This window comes from Dysidea avara, chromosome 4, assembly GCF_963678975.1.
Source record: "Dysidea avara chromosome 4, odDysAvar1.4, whole genome shotgun sequence".
NCBI lineage: Eukaryota > Metazoa > Porifera > Demospongiae > Dictyoceratida > Dysideidae > Dysidea > Dysidea avara.
Window position 1 is genome coordinate 28588874 of NC_089275.1, and position 20735 is coordinate 28609608.

The window sequence follows — 20735 nt, forward strand, 5'->3', positions numbered from 1 at the left end:
TCATTAAAATATTTAATGTGTATGGCTGCACATAGTGCATAGCTAATCAGTCAATGCCATGAACTATAACAGTGACAAACTGATAAATATTGTATTTTATATACAGTATTTACATATATAATACATAAAGCCAAACACATTTGCAGCACATAGCTAACTAGCAATATAGGAGGCTAGGAGTAATAAGATTTTGTATCCATTTGTCTTAACTGTGCATGACTTGTTTCCTTCGATTTGGAGGACGTGATCTGAGTGGCAGTGGACAGACTAGACAAGTGTGGCTAATCACTAATCAGCCTGTGTGTGGTGCTATGCACTTACATACTTGTAATCATTTCATTTTCACGTGGTATACTGTTTTGACTCACAACATAGCATTGATTAATTAGCTGGCTTCATATCTTTTGGGTTACCCATGCAAGAGCAAGTTTTAAAATGAGATTGGCAGGCACTACATTGAATCACATATCAATAGTTACTAGTCAGCTAAGTAGATGTATTTATACTATCACACATCGTGACATATGATAGTGTGTAGAGTGTGGCAATGGTGCGGCCAAATCTTGGCTGAACTACATGCAATACAGCCAGTGAGGCAGGCTGGAGGGCGAGCAACAGACTACATAGAATGTGTATAGGGGATCCGACAAATTCACTAGAAGCCACATACTAACCTGTACATGCTGAAAATTTTGAGAAGACTGATTATCCAAAAATTTCCACAAATATTCTAGAAATGGTCTTTATAGAAAGTTAAGGTTGGGGTAGTGAAATTGAAGACTATAGCTAACTGCCCTTTTGGTAGCCAGCACTAATCAACAGTCCACATAAGTTTAAGAACTGTAGGAAGAACAGCTTCCTTTGGCTGATGCTATATCTAACTACTGTATATAGGTGAATGCATAGCATTGAAGGGGTAAGCCTACTTTATATGTAGCAATCTAGTCTTATCGCAAGCTTGTTTGCAAGGATAGTGATGACTTATTCAGTACTGACAGTTTAAGACATTAACAATGTACTTATTCTTAACTGCAAAAGTTTGCAGCCATAACAGGAAACCAATAATTACAGTATATAGCAATTATGTTGAGGGTTAGGCACAAATTACTGCGTGAGAAACTATAATATATTATTATTTTGGGTACAGTAGTGGAACCTGTTAATCAGGACACTTGAAAATGAAGACACCCGCATAACCTGGCATGGACATTTGGTAATGGTTCCAAAAAAATCAGGACATCACCATGACATTTTTGAATGGTTCCAAACTGTTCTCAATGTGAAGGTTTTACTGCATATATATCAAGTTACAGTATATCAACACACAAGAGCATGACATACAAACACTGCATAAATGTTACACAACTACCAGTCGGTATCTCAAAAAGATATAAGTTTAGCTACATGGTTTGTATGGTTAGCACTTAGATGGCATTGTGGTTGTGATAGATTGCACTTAGATGGGTTATTGGTTGTAATATTTGGCTATATTCCTTACAAGATAGCTAGATGAAGTACAAGCAACCTATCACAGCTATATTCTCATATGGTAGGGCTTGCTAAGGTTTGTCCCAATTATATATTGTAATGTACAAAACTAAAGCTAAGTTCGGCTGTTGGAGATCCACTGGATGGTCCAAAGTAGACTGAAAAGGTGATCTAGGCACGAGACTAGCTATACATAGGTAGCAGTGATGAGAGACGTTTTAAGACAATAATTATACAACATAAGTACAGGGGTCTAGACTCAGGGGTGCCGTGTACTAATACCAGTAGGGCAAGACTTACGGCACCATTAAATTACAATACAAAAGTAATATTTAGCTATAGCATGCAGAAAAGTTCATCCAATAGACCCCAGTCTGGGGAGCTCTAGAATTAAAAATCCTGTATGAGCAGGAGACAACAATGTGAGCAGCCTGCTCAAACAGGGATCTTATAATAAGTTTTCTTCATCACTTGACAAGCATTACTGACTACTTGGCAATTGTGTCTGACATAAAATGGCCAGACACACTACTCATAGACAGTCATAGATAAGTATAGTCACAGTTGGGGTACTAGTATGGTTTCTATTTTTATGTATGTACTAATTAACAAGGTGCGCAAGAGAGATAGTCGTTTGTTTTCAGCTATAGTTGGAGTTCATTCACTTAGCTGGCGGAATACAATTGATTAACTGAAGGCTGAAGATATCATTTTGAGGTGGCTATCTCTACCCAACTGACTGACTCGAACAGGAAGGCACGGAAAAGTCTAAGTCTACTCTAAGTAAGCTTTATTATATACAATCAGCCTTCAGGTAATTTGTAGCTTACTGGTACACAGTCCGATATCAATATGTCTCTGCCTAGATAAGTCAGTAACTAGCTAGCCAGCTCCGCTGGCGTACATGTACGTTAACTGTATCTAAACTAGCGGTTGTGTGGAGTAGCTATACACCAGATTATGTGCTCAAGTCTGCAGCTGGGAAAACCGGTTTATCGCTTATTTAAAAAAGAAATGCTAGTACTACTAGTACTAGCATTTCTCGAGTCGATACTAGTGTATGTGTTTAGGGTGTGTTGTTGCTGACCAATGGTTGAAACTACAGTACGTGTAGCTACGTAGCTACCACTGAGATTCACAAGGCCCGAGACCCCGGCTACACCAATTCCTTACATCCACTGTACAAGTAGCCAACAGCTAAGTTTTCCACTATTTCAGATAGTTTTTAATTCCACGTTAACTGTATCAGGCGGGCTAAAGAGTGGCGGCAGGGAGGGGGCAGAGGAGTTTACATAATGAAGGATGTGTAGGGATGAATTATTTTATATTTATGTTTTACTATTAGTAGCGCTTTACAGTGACCAGCTATGCTAAATCATAGATAATATACCCCCCTGGATTGGAAACTAGTAAGCGCCCCTGGTTACAGGCTGGTTTCGCGCCCCCTTCAATAACAAGACAAGTTTCTCGGGGCGAAACAAGACTCACCACTGGTAAAAGGTTCTTTCTCAAGATGTTTTGGAGGCCAACAGCGAGTTTCGATCGAGGCAAATTGGCTCTTTATTGTGCGAACGGTGGAAGCGAAACTGAACGCAAGATCAGCTGGTTCTCGGCTGGTTTGGACACATTTAAGGAAAACACCGAAACCCTGTACGCTATGCCTTTCGCACTTAGACCATACCATGGAGCATTATTTGATGACTTCGTAGTATAAAATGTGTAGCAATACTGTTTAGAATCACAGAGAGAATGTGCTTCCAATTTTGCCAAAAAATACCATCTCAAAAACCTACCAAAGAAGTTATGGGAAGGCATATTATTTAGCTGAAGCAATTCTTTATAGCATAGTTAACCTTGTGATACTTTCTTTTTCTACCTATAGTACTTACAAGAATGTGCTTCCAAAAAAGCATGTAATCCGCCATTGTAAGCCTTCCGACCAAGTGACGTGAAGTGGTCCAACTAACCAGAACATTTATCATAACAACACCACAAGTCATTCTCGTTACAAAATAAAGTCGTTCATGCCACCGTTCTGCTGTAATAGGATTAAATTTGTTGAGGCGTGAAACCAGCCTAAGGACACTGGTTCTTGTACAAAGTCTATGGGCGCGTGGCATAGTTTCCAATCCAGGAGGGTATATTATCTATGGTTAAATCATGGGTCATTCAGGTCTCAAAACTGGTTAAAACAAAATATACAGCACAAGCCCTTGTTCAACACCATGGAACTGTACAAACACATACACAGCCATCCCCAGGCTGACCAGACCTCCATAAAGGCCCCAAATCACTCGTACAACTCGCTACTGTGGAAAAGCTGCCAGCAAACTCAAGTCTAGCTGATTATTTTTGATTGTGAAATTTGATAGCTAGTTTATTAGCTTTGTGCTCTTAGTACAAAACCATGTCACGGATGATAAGACTGGTAAATTCCAGATCCACTCATGTATGTACAGGCTCATGGCCTGTTCTGTCTAATTCTAGGTCAATACAATGCAATAAAACTGGTAAAAGACGATAGCAACAGTTGCACCGTGTGTATATAGCTAGCTACTATAATCTAATGTTATGGTCTTTCCTTGTTGTGCATTGCCATTAGGTGTGAAGTTTATTAAGGTAGATTTATTTATTTCCTACCCATATGTAGACTTGCATGTTTTATTTATCATGCTGTTAACTAAACATTATATTCATTTTATCATGTGATTATCTATCATTTGTATCAGTTTACTATTATAGCAATAACCTCATTCAGGATCATAACCCATCAAGCTCTTTTAACACATTCATGCTCTTAGTAGGCTTCCAGTATCTGAGTAACAATCTCCCTAAATTTCCTGACACAAAATAACAGTGTGCATTTAATTTGTGATTGCTCCATCATCCGAGCTCCTATAAAGATAACCCTTTGTATGGGTCTGTCGATACGCTGATCATCATGGAAATCTTAGTTTTGTCATGTGCATTGCATCTAAGCAAGTTTTGTGTCTTTATGATCTTTTAAGATTTGTAGTCTATGTAGAATAGTTCGAAACTGTAAATAACGCACTGTCATATGGAAGGCAATGTACTCATGCTTACTTTAAAGTGTGTAGTTACTATGTTCAGGTTAGTGATTTTCAGCATAACATTCAAAGTCTGCATAACAGTGCCATAATTAAAACCACAACTCCACCTTAGGTACTATTGCATCATTGTGACACCTCCACTTTTAATTAGTTGTTTACTGTTACAAGTTGCTTACTTTTAATTTATTTTACTTACTTGAGATAACCACTTGCCTATAAGTATACACCATTGTATTGAGAAGTGTGCAGTAGGTGAAACATATTTGCTCACCACAAATAAAGCATGCAAAGATTGCTGAGATCCAATAAACCCTGAAGTTATTCTCATTCCATGTACAAACTTGCAGCTAGGAGCAACTGTAATTTCAGGACAGTCCAAGTTACTAGATGACTTCATATGTATTGGGAGCCCTGGAGAAAAGATGTACCTTTTTAAAACACTGCGCATGTCCACTTCCAACTCAACAAACTATAGTATATTCTAAGGTTGGCAATCAATGCTCTGCATAATAAGTCCACTTTCCAAAATTTAAAAATTGGGCTGGAATGCGTACTTTTAGTTTAATATTTTATGCTACTGAGTGAAATCCCAACTTATTTGCATAATCTGTTTTAGAGGTAAATGCCATTGAAATACATTGGGTAAAAAACGTGTGCTACAGTACATAAATATTTTTTGCATGTTTTAATTGTTTCAGTAAACAGTGAAGAAAGGGTCGATCTAATATACCAATGGATTTGCCTCTTCATGTTTGTTTTGTTTCTGTACCATGAAGCAAACATTAGTTACGTGTGTTTGGTTACATTGTGGTAAAACATAACTTTATCTTCATTTCTAAGTTTGAACAATCTTATTGCTTAATAGCATGAGTGTGTGTATTTAGTTATACCAAAACTTATGGATGCCCCAGGTCATGATAAATAGAATGACATAAGTGACAAGTCCCAACTCTGTAGCCTGTTCCATTTGAGACTTACAATCAATTAAACAGGTACCTGTAATTATTTTCCATAATAGGCACTGTACAAATCAACTGTTTTGTTGTTCATGTCTATCACTATAACTCCAAAAGCTCTTACCAGATATGGCTGAAACTTTAACAGCCCATTGTTTTTTTTCCCTCTAGACACAGAATGCCATAAAATGAAGTTCGAGGAAAATGCAACCAAGTCGAATTTGCTAATAAACAAACTAGTGTCCATTTGGTTCTATTTGGGGTACTTAGAGATAATGAGTTACTCTCTAGAATTCCTATGGATATAATTACATGAAAATAACAAGGAGAAAGCATCCTGACCACCTGGTGGACTCCTGTAAGCGTTCAAGCGTAAATCGGATGGCTGCAAGTTTGAGGCCACCTAGGTCCAGTCATGGATTTTTTCTCCTATCTCCAACTTTTCAAACACACCTTATGTAGCTAAAGTCTTTGAGCAGGCTATAGGACCACAGACCTTCAGCACTTGTGCTGTAAAGCATTAATTTTAAAAAATGCACTTGGTGGGTCATATATTCTCACCTCTTACTATGATAGCTGTTTTGTGTGGGTTATAAATTTTGAAAAATAGTTTATAGCAATAGCTTTAATAAACAACGAATAATCTGCAAGCATTTTGAGGTCAATGAAATGGAAAGCAATTAGTGTTGCACCAATAATTGGTTGAATTATAGGTAATAGCAGATATTAGCTAATTTTACAAGTATGGGTTACAAAGCAGAAATAATTTGCAGATTAACCGAAACCCATAATCAATCATAAATGACAGCAATGACAGGTAAAAGTAAAGATAGCGGTGAATGCAGCAGTAAGTGGTACAACATTTACACTGTATTAGGCTTGTTTGTTAGAGTAAGTATGGCTGCAAGACTATAGCAGGCTATGTATATTTATCAGCCTCCCACTCAATTAGTTGATTACTCTTTGCAAAGGGTCTGAAATCCCACTGTTAGCTGCTTTAACACTACTTGGCTTCCTTTTCCATGAAAGAGATTAGTGGCAAACCTGTAGCAAACATGGCAAAAATCGGTCGCCTATGCAATTAATTACATTGATTACATTCATCATTAATAATGCAATTTGCACACAAATTTTAGGTGATTTTCTGCTGTGCGTGTCACAATGGTTTGTATTTAGGATTTTTGTTTATTAGCTTTTTGCTTTAATAGGTTTGAATGAATCACAATTATGACCAGATTTGAGATAACCTGGCTAAAATCAAACTCACGTTTTTCCACAAATGGATTGCTGGCCTGATACACTATCAAATTTCACTCTATCTTTTCTTCAGAACTAGCATGTATGGTTACTGCAGAAGCTTTTATCAGACTCTGTGAAAGCCATGATGGGGGTTTGGTGCCATTCTATGGCCATATGGCTTTGTTGGAATGCTGTGTACTGAGCTGGGAAGCCTCTGAAAGTTTGCCAGTTGTGTTCTCCTTTATTTGGAAGTGAGTGGAAGGAGGGTCCATTGAGAGCCCAAATTGGACCTCTGGATTTCACTCATCTTCTATTAAAAGTTATTTTGAATAATCGAGATACCCCAATGGATCAGTCAGGTATACTCTAATAAAGCATTCATATAAATACCCATGTATTAATGAATGTATCAAAACTTTGTTGTTAATAAGTGATGTAGAGCATTGATATTCAGTGTTTCATTTTCTGAGGTAGCTAGACCATGTACATTGTAACATTAAAAATGTAAGCAATGCAAACTCTTGTACTGCTTTGGTCTGCAGTGTTTTTAGTTATCTAGGTAGATAGACCTCCTGTGTTTATATCACTTGGGTGCACAAGGCGAATCAATGAAATAACTCTAGTAGTAGTAGTTACGTATGTGGTTTTGGAGGGGAGTAAAGGTGATATTTTTATCTCTGACAGGAATAGTAGCCACAGATTGCTCTGTTAGATAGGATTTGTTGATTGATAAGTTGTAGAACAGAATGAACTATATGTTTGCATCAGCACAGTTAGGATTAAATTCTGGTGATAGTATTGATTGGACTGATGCTGCAGATGATGGGGGCAGATGACTTCAACTTGAAGGCTCTGTTTGACATGGTGAAGTAGATTATAAACTAGTAGTAAGGAAGAAGGGATTACAATCAATCTGCAATTTTTTTTACTAGCAGTTGAAATGTTCTTTTCAAGCAACTCTACTCAGTCTACTAGTCTTCCTTTTTTCTCCTTCAAAAACATTCATGGGGGTTGCAAAGAATGTTTCTTGCAGAGAATTCATGGGTATCGTTGTGTAGTAGGATGGCACCATGAGGGCAGCTATATGCACAAGATGTCAAAAAAAATCACTGCCATAAACACAGTGAGATTGCAACCTAGGTGGTGTCCAACTATACTGCAAACAAAGAGTATCTGTGAAAACCCTGCAATATAGGAAGAGAGGTGAGCCAGGAAGAAGAGCTTCTCTCCTGTAGGCAGTCAATAGCATGTTGGAGATCAGAACAAAATCACAATGTACGTTTGATTTGTGGTTCTCCCATTTTCCCATGATCAAAGTTCTGATGAAGGGTTGTTATGGGGTTTGTCTATATGCTGATCATTGTGCAAATCTTAGTTTTATCCTGCATGATACTTCTAAGTAAGTTTTATGTCATTTTGTAATTATTTAAAGACTTGTAGTGTATGCAGACTCTGATACGAAATCGTTTACTTTGAAAAATGTACCGTCAGATGCAAGATATTCAGTAGTGTTTTTAGTCACTTGCTTGGGTTAAAGATTTTTTTTGTCTGCGCAACAATTTTCTAATGGCTGTGTCACAAACTCAACAGTATAAAGCAATCATTTTAGAACTTGTATAACAATGACATAATTGATACCACAACTCCATACTGGATACTTTTAAATCATTATGATACCTTCACTTCAGTTGTAAGCTGCTAGCTTACGATCTTTTTATTTACTTGAGATATATAACCACTTGCCTGTGGGAGTTCTGCATTGTATTGATAAGTGTGCATAATGTGAACTTGCATATGTCCTCACCATGAAGTTCACAAACATCACTGATGATACATCTATCAGTGTCACAGAGGTATACCTACCCCCATCTCCAGGTAGAGTGGGACAATACAGGAAATGCAAAAGGTTGTAGTGTCAAATACCCTAGGCAATGAAGCTTGTCAAAACCTCTCCTATGAGAGGTTTCTATGGGGAATTTGATTTACATAACTATAAATAATTTAAGCAGTCACTGTAAAAATCCTAGGATGTACAGTAGATTTAAATCCCCAATTTGTATAATTATGGGGACCTGGGGGTGGGGTGCGACGTCAATAGGTGCATGAGATTCACTAATCCCTAAAATCACTGTCAGTACATTACAAACTTTGATTTCACACCTAATTCATGTATCCTGTTAAAATATATGGGGTGCCCCTAAGAAAAATTATACCCTTTATCTGTTTACAACACTATCTGTTTAAAAGTACCAGCCAATTTCAGTCCAAAAAACTATACAGTTTTTGAAATCAGCAATCAATATTTCATACCCCATCTACTAAACATATAAAAGTTCATTTTCCATAATTTAAAAATCAGTCTGGAATTTCTGGTGATCAGTATAAAGGTACACTGTGGCTACACTTGATTATACATAGTAAATCTCTTGCTAAAACTTTACATACCATACTGTGATTAAAAGTTTATGCTTGATGCACTAATTACAGTGTTTTAGGATTGTTTCATTATTGGATAGTTGCTAGACAGGGAAATTGGCAGTAATATTCATCAATTCTTCTGGGAAGTTTTGGGAACATCATCGCTTGTAGCTTTTGTGAAACAATACTTTCTATGCTAATTCTTTCTCATGCAGGGAACTCCTTTTATCACCATAAGCATCAAATAACCCCTGGAGGGAACTGTTCAGAAAAAAACTTCTTTTAGTATTATAATTTCCTCAAGGTGTTTAATATACTTACCATCATCCCTAGCACTAGCTGTCAATAAGCCAGTTGCATGTAAGGCCTTGGGAATGCAATCAGCTGCAGTGTTAATTGCCCACTCTGCAACCACTGGGTTCCCATAAAGTATTAAAGCCATTGGGAAAATGATAATAACCTACAATGAAACTCCATTACTTACAAAATATATAGTATGCGTTCCAATTTTCTGTACATGGAAAGAAACTACATTGATTTCTCTGTCATTTCATGATTATCCACTGTGAATAGGATGAAAGATTCCTGAGTTATAGGGCAGAGGAGCTAGAAATGTTACCACACAAGGCTGTTCACAGCTGATATTCGTAAGTTCAGAGTAATCTAAAGTAGATATCCCACTTTTTTAAAGCAGCACTGATTTTGTGATGTTTGTCTGCTGAATATGCACTAAGCCAATAGTGAGTTACAGTGGCGTAGCCAGATCTTCCGAGGTGGGTAGGCACACGTACCAGTTAGTTTCACTCCATGCAGCTAACTACCATGAAATATGAGTCCATCTTTGGGACTCTTCATATTATTGTTAAACAAACTGTTTGAAAGTGCAGTGTCACTAGCTACTAAAACTATGCTGCTGTGTTTGCAGCTTAACAGCCTAATGCTATTGCATGATTTATATCAAAGCTTGGAGTACACCCATACCTCAAGCTCAATCACGTACAACCCAGAAGTAGATAAAAACTGACTTGCATATCCTGATGGCACCAACTATCCAATTTTCTGTAAAAAACTGATTCCCTTTTCTTCCTGCTTCAGCCTTCATCTCCTCCATTTGTATAAGTCTTGATGATACATGACAAGCTCATTGATGTCCGGCCTTAACTTTGGGAACGCATCGATCATGGCCAGCTGCAGCCTGCCTTGTTCAGTGTCTTGGCTAGTTGATTCGCTGTAACACTATAAGCCTTCATCAGTTACTACACTCTAGGGCACTTTTCATCACCTTTACTTTCACAATCCTATAACGGCCCACCACTTGGCAACTGACTCCATTTTAACTTTTCAAAACAATGATGTGATGCTTCCCTCTGGGCATTAAATTGAAATGTGCTTTATTAGCTAGTCATAGTTAGTCCCTGTTGGCTTTTTGCTGTGCATGAATAACCTGGATTTGACACACATAGATATAGTGCAAGTCACAGATAGTCAATAAACCCACATCGATATAATTTTTTGCAAGTACAAACATTATTGTTAGCCACAACAGTTTCAGTTAAAAGCTATAAATTGCTATGATGTTTAACCCAACTCAATTCAATAATTTTTCTCTACCGAAACAAACTTTTGCACTACTATATATATCCAAGTCAAGTTGATTTGATAAATCTTTTTCAATAGAAAGAATGGCAATATCATTCAAACGATCTTCATCATTCATTGTTGATCGACGATGCGTCTTAATTATCTTCAGTGCAGAAAAACATCTCTCACATTTGGCTGAAGTTATTCCAATAGTCATGGCAATCTGTACAACTGTTATAAGATTTTTAAAAGCTAACTTTAAAGGGGTCAACTCACAGAGAACATCACAAATGTTATCCATGGCTTTATCACAAAGAGTAGCCTTAGCCAAAGTTGCTTCAGTTTTTACAGCTTCAGCATCAACACCATATGTGACCCAGTCTGAGAAGACCGGTCTTATCGCCCATGTCAGCAGATTCGATTTTTCACCCAGGACACACAGCTACATGAATAAACTATCTAATTCCACACTTAGAATCAGCTAGACTTGAGTGGTCTGGTTTTGCTGGCTGCTTTTCCCGAGCCCAGTGGCGATCCGTACATGTGGTTTGGGGCCTTAATGGAGCTCTGGTCAGCCTGGGAATGACTGTATGTGGCTGTACAGCTCTGTAGTGTTGAATAAGTACCTCTGCTGTAAATTTCCTTTCATTTTAGCCAGTTTTGAGACTTCAATGGCTCAAAACTTGGCCTAATTCATCCCTTGGCCTTCCTATTCAATTTTTGAACACCATCTTGCCCGCCTTCCAGAGCCCCGTCTCCCACCCAATTTGCAGCATGCCTGATACAGTCAACCTTGGTTTAAAAACTATCTAAAATGGCGGGAAACTTAGTTGTTGGCTTCTTGTACAGTGGATGCTCTGGAAGGTAAGGAATTGGTGTAAAACGTGTGAAAATTTGGTACACATAGCTTCAACCATTGGCGAGCTACAACACACTAAATACTTAAAACCGGCATTTCTCGATACTTTTAAATAGGCGATAAGCCCGGTTTTGTCAGACTGGGTCACATGTTATCAGCAACCATTAACAGTCTGTCTACTTGTAGGAAAGTATTACCTTCAGGGTTGCATGCTTGAATGCCTTGCATCACTTGCATGTTCCCAAAAAAATCGTTTTTTTAATTCTGAAACAAATGCATGCAGTACAGGGTAAAATAGGGTAAAATAGGGTGACCTTAAAATGTTTACTGAAGGATATATTACGGACCTCTCTATGTCCAACAGATGTCAGCACCATTGCATTATCAAATTTACTGGGTAATTGACCTTGTCTTTTTGGTAATTTTATGATGATTTGACACCACTGTAGCATATGAATACACTTTCACCCAGTATTCAGTTGTTCTGTACCCCTCAAGAATTTGCAGTTGCCAAGTCAGCAACTTTAGCAAGATTGATATTGGTAGATTGTAGTGTATCTGAAAGTCCCCTAATACATGAAAGCACTTTATCAAACACTACCACTGAGAGCACAAAACTGAACTGCATAATTTGCAAGAGCAGTCCTCTTGCTTCTACTGCTTTGGATTGATCACTGTCATCTTCTAATATTTCTAGTGTTTCCAATAATGAATGCCATAAAGTTGAACAAATTGCATGTACTGCACTTTGACGACAGGCCCATATTGTATTAGACAATCCTTGCAGCTGATGTACTGGCTTGTCAGGGTAACGTTCTTTTTGTACCTTATGAACAGAGCGTGTGTTTTGGGTGTTGATACAGAAGTATACAAAGTTTGATTTAGTGTGAAAAATTCCCTAGCTAAAGGAACTCTCTTAGAACAGTCTACCAATGCCAAGTTTAGGCAATGGGCATAACAATGAATATAAAGTGCTTGAGGAGCAAACATTTGTATTCGGTGCTGGACATCTGAGCAGTTGCCACTCATTACAGCTGCACCGTCATAACACTGAGACACAATTTTAGAAATATCAAACTTGTACTTGTCTATAATGCTCTTTATGTATCCCGTGAGGCTTTCAGCATTAAGGTTTTCTGCTTCAACAAAGGTAAAAAATCGCTCATGGATATTTCCAAAGTCAACATCTACATATCGGAAAACTATTGCCTACTGTTCTTTTTTGCTGCAGTTTTTACTTTCATCTGCCATTATTGTAAAATATTCTGCTATGCTGATATCATGTGCAATTTTGTCATGAATCATGCCACCCATAATCTCTAAAATGTAATTTTGAATGTCTGGTGATGTGTATACTACATTTTTAGAAATATACTTTAATCTACGTATCTTCAATGGTTTTATCACAATTGGCTAATAGATGAAACATTTCAAGAAAATTACCTAATGAACATTCTTTGTCACCTGCTGAGCTCTTGTTGACCCAGCTATGTCAGCAACTGAGGAATTTGATTGCTGCATAAATTATGTTTGTAACCATTTAAACAAATTATGGCATCTTTGTGATGGGTACTTTTATCATGTTTAGGAAATTCTCCTTTTTGCATAATGCATGTTTCCAGTTACTAAATCTTGTTGAAGCAAAAGCTTCATCCACTCTTCCCGCAGGTCCTGGTGCTGATGCAAAAAAGCAACATGGAAAACAGAATACAGCATCTGCTTCTTTTGAGTACTCTATCCATGGGTATTTCTTATACTACGTACTGTTGAAAGAACGTTTCTTCTTCCCACATATTTGAAGTGGACAATGTGCACAAACTGGTTGAGCAGGTGATCCATGGGGGCCCACAGCAATATCCTTTGGTGTACATCTATTGATTGCATTGCTGCTACAAGATGTCGTAAATCTAGATACTACAGGAGTATCACAAATGTTAACAGAATTGTTATATGTGCTAGCAGTGGCACTGGTACCAAGTTGCATTAGCTGTTGCGAATTGTCTTCCTCACCTTCGCTAGTGGAGCTTATTGTCAAAACGTCAATTTCCGCATCATCCAGATAATGTTCATCATCATTATAACCGTTTTCTGCATCATCCAATTCATTTTCATCATCCGACAGAATCACAATGCTGTTTGTGTGAGTGTCTGTTAGAATTTCGTCACTTCTACTGCTGTTGTCACTTTCTGCTTCTGATTCAGTATTGTCTTCGTCTTCTTTGTCTTTGGATCTTTTTACACCAGCATAAAAATAGTCTAAAAGGCTTGGCTTAATTTTGGACATCAATAGCTCTTCGTTTTGATCACGTGATTTAAATGAACTAATCACGTGACCCAATTAACTTAAATGTGCGTCGATAACATGATCCAAACTAATACGTCTTTAAAGAAAGTGCATGGAACAAAAGCAATCTTTTGATGCTCGGGGGGGCCAGGCCTTGAGCTTTCCAGGTGAGACGCAGCTGATACCCGCGATGTAAATTTCGACATTACAAAATCTTGATATTTGGGTGGGTACGTTCCCACCCAGGCCCACCCTTGGCTATGCCACTGGTGAGTTATGAGCCAGTAAAGTATAGAATCAGTGATAAAAATGTTTTTCAGAGATGAAATACACAGGCATTCCTTGTTTACCAGAGTAAAGAGTAAAGTAAAGAACAAGTGCTACAATCACCTGGATAATGTATCTGGGCTTGCTGAACATGCTGTTAACTTAGTTGGCTGTCATGTCATTCCTGCTAAGCGGTTCACAACACAGTCTATTGATAAGATTTGTTGGCATAGATTTTGTGTCCGTGGTCATCTGCTTCCCAATGGTTTCTGTACACTTTTATGCTTAACCACAATATCCAGTGGTTGTGTAAATACAATTAAAATACTTTCCCTTACATGTAACTAGCCTATTCTGTACCAGTGAGCGTTCTTACATGAGGGCAACAATATTAAGGAACAGCATTATAGCTATGACCAACAGTGTAGACCAGATCTACAAAATGATTTCAGGAAAGAATTACCTACCATACACATGTACATAACTAGACCTCACTGCCTACTTGAAAGTAATGCCTATAACATGGTCCCCAACATTGCCTTTGACTCTATTTAGGCTGTTTTGGGTTGTTTTTATTAGTGAATCTCATAATTTATGTAACATTTTGTGTGGGCAGATCAAAGGAATTTTGGGGTATACATATTACCCTGTGATCAGGCATTATCATACAGTATGGTAGTATTAGGGATCATGAAGGTTTGAGCTTTTCTGACCAAAAACATCAACCAAAAACCAGCCTCACAATACCTTCATGCAGTATTGGTTAAGTATAACCAAGCCCAAATTACAACCTGAAACACTTCCAAAAAGTTGGTCTGAAATTTTAGATTTTTGTAGTGAATTTTCTACTGACTGACTGGACTGACTGACGGACGGACGGACGGACGGACGGACCGACCAACCGACTGACTGACTGATGCCTTCAGACAAGCATAACTCAATAATGGCTAAGGATATGGGCTTGATTTTTTCATGGTTTGAGGCCACTTCAACCTGACTGTCTCCTTTTGGCATACCACTGTACGTACAATGCACACATCATGGACTTACTTTTATCCTCATTTGTGTCACATTTCTTTTTGCTGACAGTCCAAGATGTTGATCCACAGTAGCTCGATGGCTTCCTTAGGTTTGTAAATAGGAATTTTCCATATTGATTGCAGAGGTGCTTTTTTACTGTTCTTTATTTGTAATGCTGTGTAACAATACCCATGAATGAATTGGGGATTAATATTCACTAGTATATCTGCAAGTGCAATCCCTAAATCATTCATTGGTATAGACAGTCTATTCCCATGGCTGAATTAGGGATATTTCCCCAAATTCGCAGAAAGTAGGGAATTACTGAGTCTATACAGTGCTGGACATTGTTTTCTATGTCATAACTTTATGCGGGTTTGGTAGGGTCTGCAACGTGAAATTAATTTTCGACCTCTGAGAATCAGCTACAAAACCACCCACAAATGCTAGGTTAGGTACCACTTAGAAAATTCCAGTTTAATGCTATTTTTCATTAATGTCTTGTCGTGTAAACCAGCTAATATGTTTACAAATTACAAGATTTTTTGCTATATATCTTCAAAGAAATGTCTTTTCAAGCTACAATATGCACTCTCAACCTTTCTTACTAACTGTACACAAAACTAAAACCATCAGTGACTGCATTTCCAGGAGCGATTTCCAGCCGCAGCATTGCAAAAATGAAATTTTTGACTCGAAAATATTTTATGTAGCCAACAACTAAGTTTCCCGCCATTTTAGATAGTTTTTAAATCAAGTTTGACTGTATCAGGCAAGCTGCAAAAGGGTGGGAGGTGGGGGGCCTGGAAGGCAGGCAAGATGATGTTCAAAAGTTGAAAAGGAAGGCGTAGGGATGAATTAGGCTAAGTTTTGGGCCATTAAGGTCTCAAAATTGGCTAAAATGAAAGAAAATTCACAGCAGATGTACTTATTCAACACCACAGAGCTGTACAGCCACATACAGTCATCCCCAGGCTGACCAGAGCTCCATTATGGCCTCACACTGCACATACGGATCGCCACTGGGCTTGGGAAAAGCAGTCAGCAAAACATACCACTCAAGTCTAGCTGATTTTGATTGTGGAATTAGATAGTTTATTCATGTAGCTTTGTGTCCTGGGTGAAAAATCGAATCTGCTGACATTAGCAATAAGACTGGTTTTCTCAGACTGGGTCAAGTTATGATGTCCAGCACTATACCCATGACTGAATTAGGGAAATTAAGTATAAACTGCATGACTGAATTAGGGATATTTCCCTAATTCACAGAAAAGTAGGGAAATTACTGACTTACAGGGATATTTCCCTAATTCAGTCATGGGTATAGACTGTCTATCCTTAATTCAGTATACCCATGACTGAATTATGGATTAAATATCTACTAGTATATCTGCAGGTGTAAACAACCTACCTTGTTTCTCTACTTTTCTCTATGATCCCTAGAAGGTAGTGTGCATATTATGCTTTGATCTTTAGGAGATAATGAGGTCTTTAAAATCTAATAAAAGATCTACTAGCAGGTTCTTAAAATGGTTAAAACCTGTTAACAGAAAAGACCTCAAGCACTGCAATTCTCACTTTCAATTATAGCCTCACATGGCCACACTGCTTTTTTCTCTTTGTGATTGGGTAGGAGAAAAAGGGTGTGGTCCGGTTCAAATCCCACAATCATTTTGATACGTCATGTGGTTACATTACAAGTATGCAGTATTTATGCCCTCATGCACTTAAACTCCACTGTAATAAAACTACTGTGGTACAAGACTCCACTTACCTGTGAATCAATGGAAGCCTTATAACTGATTCAATAATTATGTAGTCGACCCCAAAGCAGCTTTAGACATTGGTTGGTTTGTAAATGTACGGTTGTGATTCATAGACACAAGCAACTACTCTATGAAGCACATGTTTCTATGGTTAACACTACCCACTTATCCGGGTAGTGTCAAGACTAATGTGGGCTTCGAACTGGACTAGACCTTTTTTCTCCTCACCTAATGACAAAGAGAAAAAGCGGTCTGGCCACATGAGTCACTGAGACACTGATTTGCTATGCTCTCCCAACAGGCTAATAGCCTGCAGTGGGCATAGTCACCCAAACCAACATGAGTTTGACCACTGTTTCTTTTATAAGCATGCCTAAAGCAATTCAATTATGGGAGGTACCGTTTAACGTTGTAGCTACATTTGTCAAGATGAATGGAGAAGTCCAGTGATATCACAGAAAATTCTGTTTAGCACCCATCTGTTTTCTTGAGTGTTTTAAGTATGTTTCATCTTCAAGTAAGTAGAAACACTTTACCAGAGACCTATATAGATAAGTAAGTTTCTTTGTAGAATGGTTAATTTTTATTTGTAATGTGGGTTTGGTCTGTTCATGAAACTGAGTCTAGTCTTTATACTGCTGTTGTGCCATAAATACAACAGCTTGTGACAACTCATTGTCATCGTAATCACTCAAGTCAACCATTAAGTTAATTAACCTGTTTGTCACACTGTATGACACCATTGCATGTGCAATGGCAACAACTGGTCAGTTTCCTTGTCAAAACAATTATCTTTACTAGCGTCCAAGCATTGAGTGATGAGGTGCTAGCTTCAATTTCTCTTCAGTTCTTCGACGAAAATATGTTCTGTCTTCCACATGCACGCATGTTAAGATTGTGTGACAATTTTAAAATGACACCTAATTCAATTCCACGATAACTTCACCTTTGTGCCCATATATTTTCTAAGTAAATTAGAGACCATGCCCTTGGATCTTCATGTTTTAAAAACCTTGGCTTCACCTCAGTTTTAAAATCCATATACAAAACAAAACCCATATTGTTGTTTTCCGCAATACTCGCTTGGCATATAGGTCAATGTGTATTTAAACTGTTCTAAAAGCTTCGTTGAGATTGTTACATATGTTTTCGAGAATGGCTAGTTTGAAATTTGAATTTAGTCACCCCCATGTAATTTGATCTCTAAAGGCACGGCTTAAGAATTTAAAGAATGACACAGAGCATAACTGCAGTCACCGGTTATTGATGAACTGGGCTGTGAATAATAAGTGTAGTTAATCAGTGCACATAGCCATAAAAGAAGTGTGCAAAAACTACCCCATCGTTTGAGAATGGCTAGTTTAAGTAATTTGAATTTAGTTACCCCATGTAATTTAACCTCTAAGGGCACGGTTTAAAGAATGACACAGAGCACAACTGCAGTTAACAGTTGTTGAAACAAGCTGCGAGTATGTGTATTTAATTAGTGCATGTGGCTAGCCTAAAAGAAGAGTACAAAACCACCAATAATTTAGAATTGTCACCATACGTTTTATAGTTCCCCCACACAAAATTATATGGGTACACATGTAGTTACAACATACAAAGGACGCATGAATCAGTGTTCACAATGTAAGAATTGTACAATAATGGCGGTGATATAACTGCTATGAAAGTGATGTCTCCACTTCTCCAGTGGTTTGCCATGGTAGCAGGTCTATAAACAATTGGGAGTAAGTGCACTGATGAGTTGGTATGACTCCATTTGTAGAATCCAGATGAGTGGGTGTGGCTCCAGTATGTCTAAACGGTTAACACACATTCTTGTTATAAACATGTACTAGAGTTGCAACAGTATAATATTTAAGTACAATGATACATGGTCTCCAATGTATCACTATAATAAACAACACTAAGTGGAGGAGATTGTTGCATCTCTAGACTAAATATGTACACTCCATCAGTAAAATCAAGTAACCTGTATTAATGGCCAGTAGTATAGAAAGACATTCTCTCTCACAAAGCCAATTCCAAAGTGAGAATTTACACACTGCTACCTGAATATTGAGCAAAGGTGGCAGTAGACAAGTTGCACTGTAACTTATACACATGATCTGATCCTGTACATTCTGTCAATGGATGAGATCCACTTGGCCAAGACAATATGTGACCCAAATGTCCTGGATGATCTGGACTCAACCCACTTACTGAGTATTTATAGAGGAGAACATATTATATTTATTTCTAAGATGTGTAGACACATTATAACACATTACAATATGTGCATACAAGAAATGCTATGTACCATTTTAGTATTCCAAATCACCACATTATGCACGGACCAGTCAACAAAACTGCATAGTGCCCATCTAAACCTGAAGAAGAAGAGTTACGAAAAGTATGAATGCATATAAGTACGTATAGGTAACAATGGTGATTAATGGTTAACAATATACACTGGTCACTTTATGGCCAACCTTGTGGCAGATTGCTCCTTACACAAAATGACACATTCAGGGATTGTATTTAGATGGCTCATGATGTGTCACTGTTAGGCAGTATACTGATACTACCATATATACCTGAGTAAATCAGATAAGTAAGTGCAGTGACTAAATTTCTTGGCTTAATAAGCAGGTACGTACGTGCTTTAGCAAGGCACTGATTTGATTATGTAGATGTCTTACAGGTAAATATAAAAGTTGTTCTTCTTATAGAGAGGCAGCCTTCTGTACAAGTGGCCACCAAGACAGGTCCACTGTAGATGAAGCCAGGCATTAGATATTTGGCATTTTATGTGTTTGAATACATTCCAGGTCTTCTGGTAGTCTGAAATTCCACTACAGTTTGCTCAGGCAGTATTGTGGTCACCACTAAACCACTGGATTGCTGTGTTGTCTTTTGCCTTATGCTATATAATAGAACTTAAATGGATATTCTGAAAATATGTATCCTATGGATAATGCTTCATCGGGAGATTATAAGGACCAAAAGTGAAAATTCTTATACTTTGGTCTGACTGCCAACTTGAAAATGTCCCATCTGTGATCCTATAGCCTACGTCAGGAGCAGTGCCTTTGGTGCTAACAGATTGGTTTCCCCCTTGTTGCCAGCACTCACTGTCTCATACGCTGTCCAGGGATGTGCCCACAGTGGTCAGCACCGACCACCACTCTGATAAAACAGCCACCACTACTACTCAACAACCACCACATATTCACCTCTGACATACAAAGTTAAGGCCCCATACTATACATTTCTTGGTCCAACCCTATCTTTTCTAACCACCACTATTATAAACCTGAGCACATCACTGGCTGTTGCACACTAAATCCATCTCTATAGCCAATTAGAACAGCTGCATTGCAGATCCTTCCTACCAATTGCTTAAGGCTGCAAAATGCAGCCACCTCCTTAATAAGCTAGGTCAGAGAATTTTGTCCCTACGGTAATGACCAGTTTTCACTATACTATTTATAGTGAAGGATTAAATATCAAGATAAGCCTACTGAGATATACATGCACTACAACGTCATCTCCATGCAACCTCCAAATATAGCAGTAAAATTTTCAGCATGGTTCAATGGCTAATAATTGCATACTGTCATGATAGAGACTCCACTGGCTGTACAAAATATGTTATCCTGGGAGTATGTGCTAATTACGCTTTAAGTTTTACAACACAAATACATGTATGGTTAAACTCACTGATTGTGTCTCAGTGGCACTAAATCTCTTCAACATGAAACGACAACCTTCGGGTTACAGTGTATGAGACAACAGCCT

General features: G+C 38.0%; 1 protein-coding gene across 1 annotated transcript in view; it reads left to right on the plus strand.

Annotated features, from left to right (window-relative positions):
* The first annotated feature begins 2100 nt into the window (after positions 1-2100).
* Positions 2101-20735, plus strand: part of LOC136254619 (uncharacterized) — a 281340-nt gene continuing 262705 nt past the window's right edge. Inside the window, exon 1 of the mRNA XM_066047363.1 lies at positions 2101-2271. The gene's annotated coding sequence lies outside the window, so the exon portion shown is untranslated. The remainder of the gene's footprint in view (positions 2272-20735) is intronic.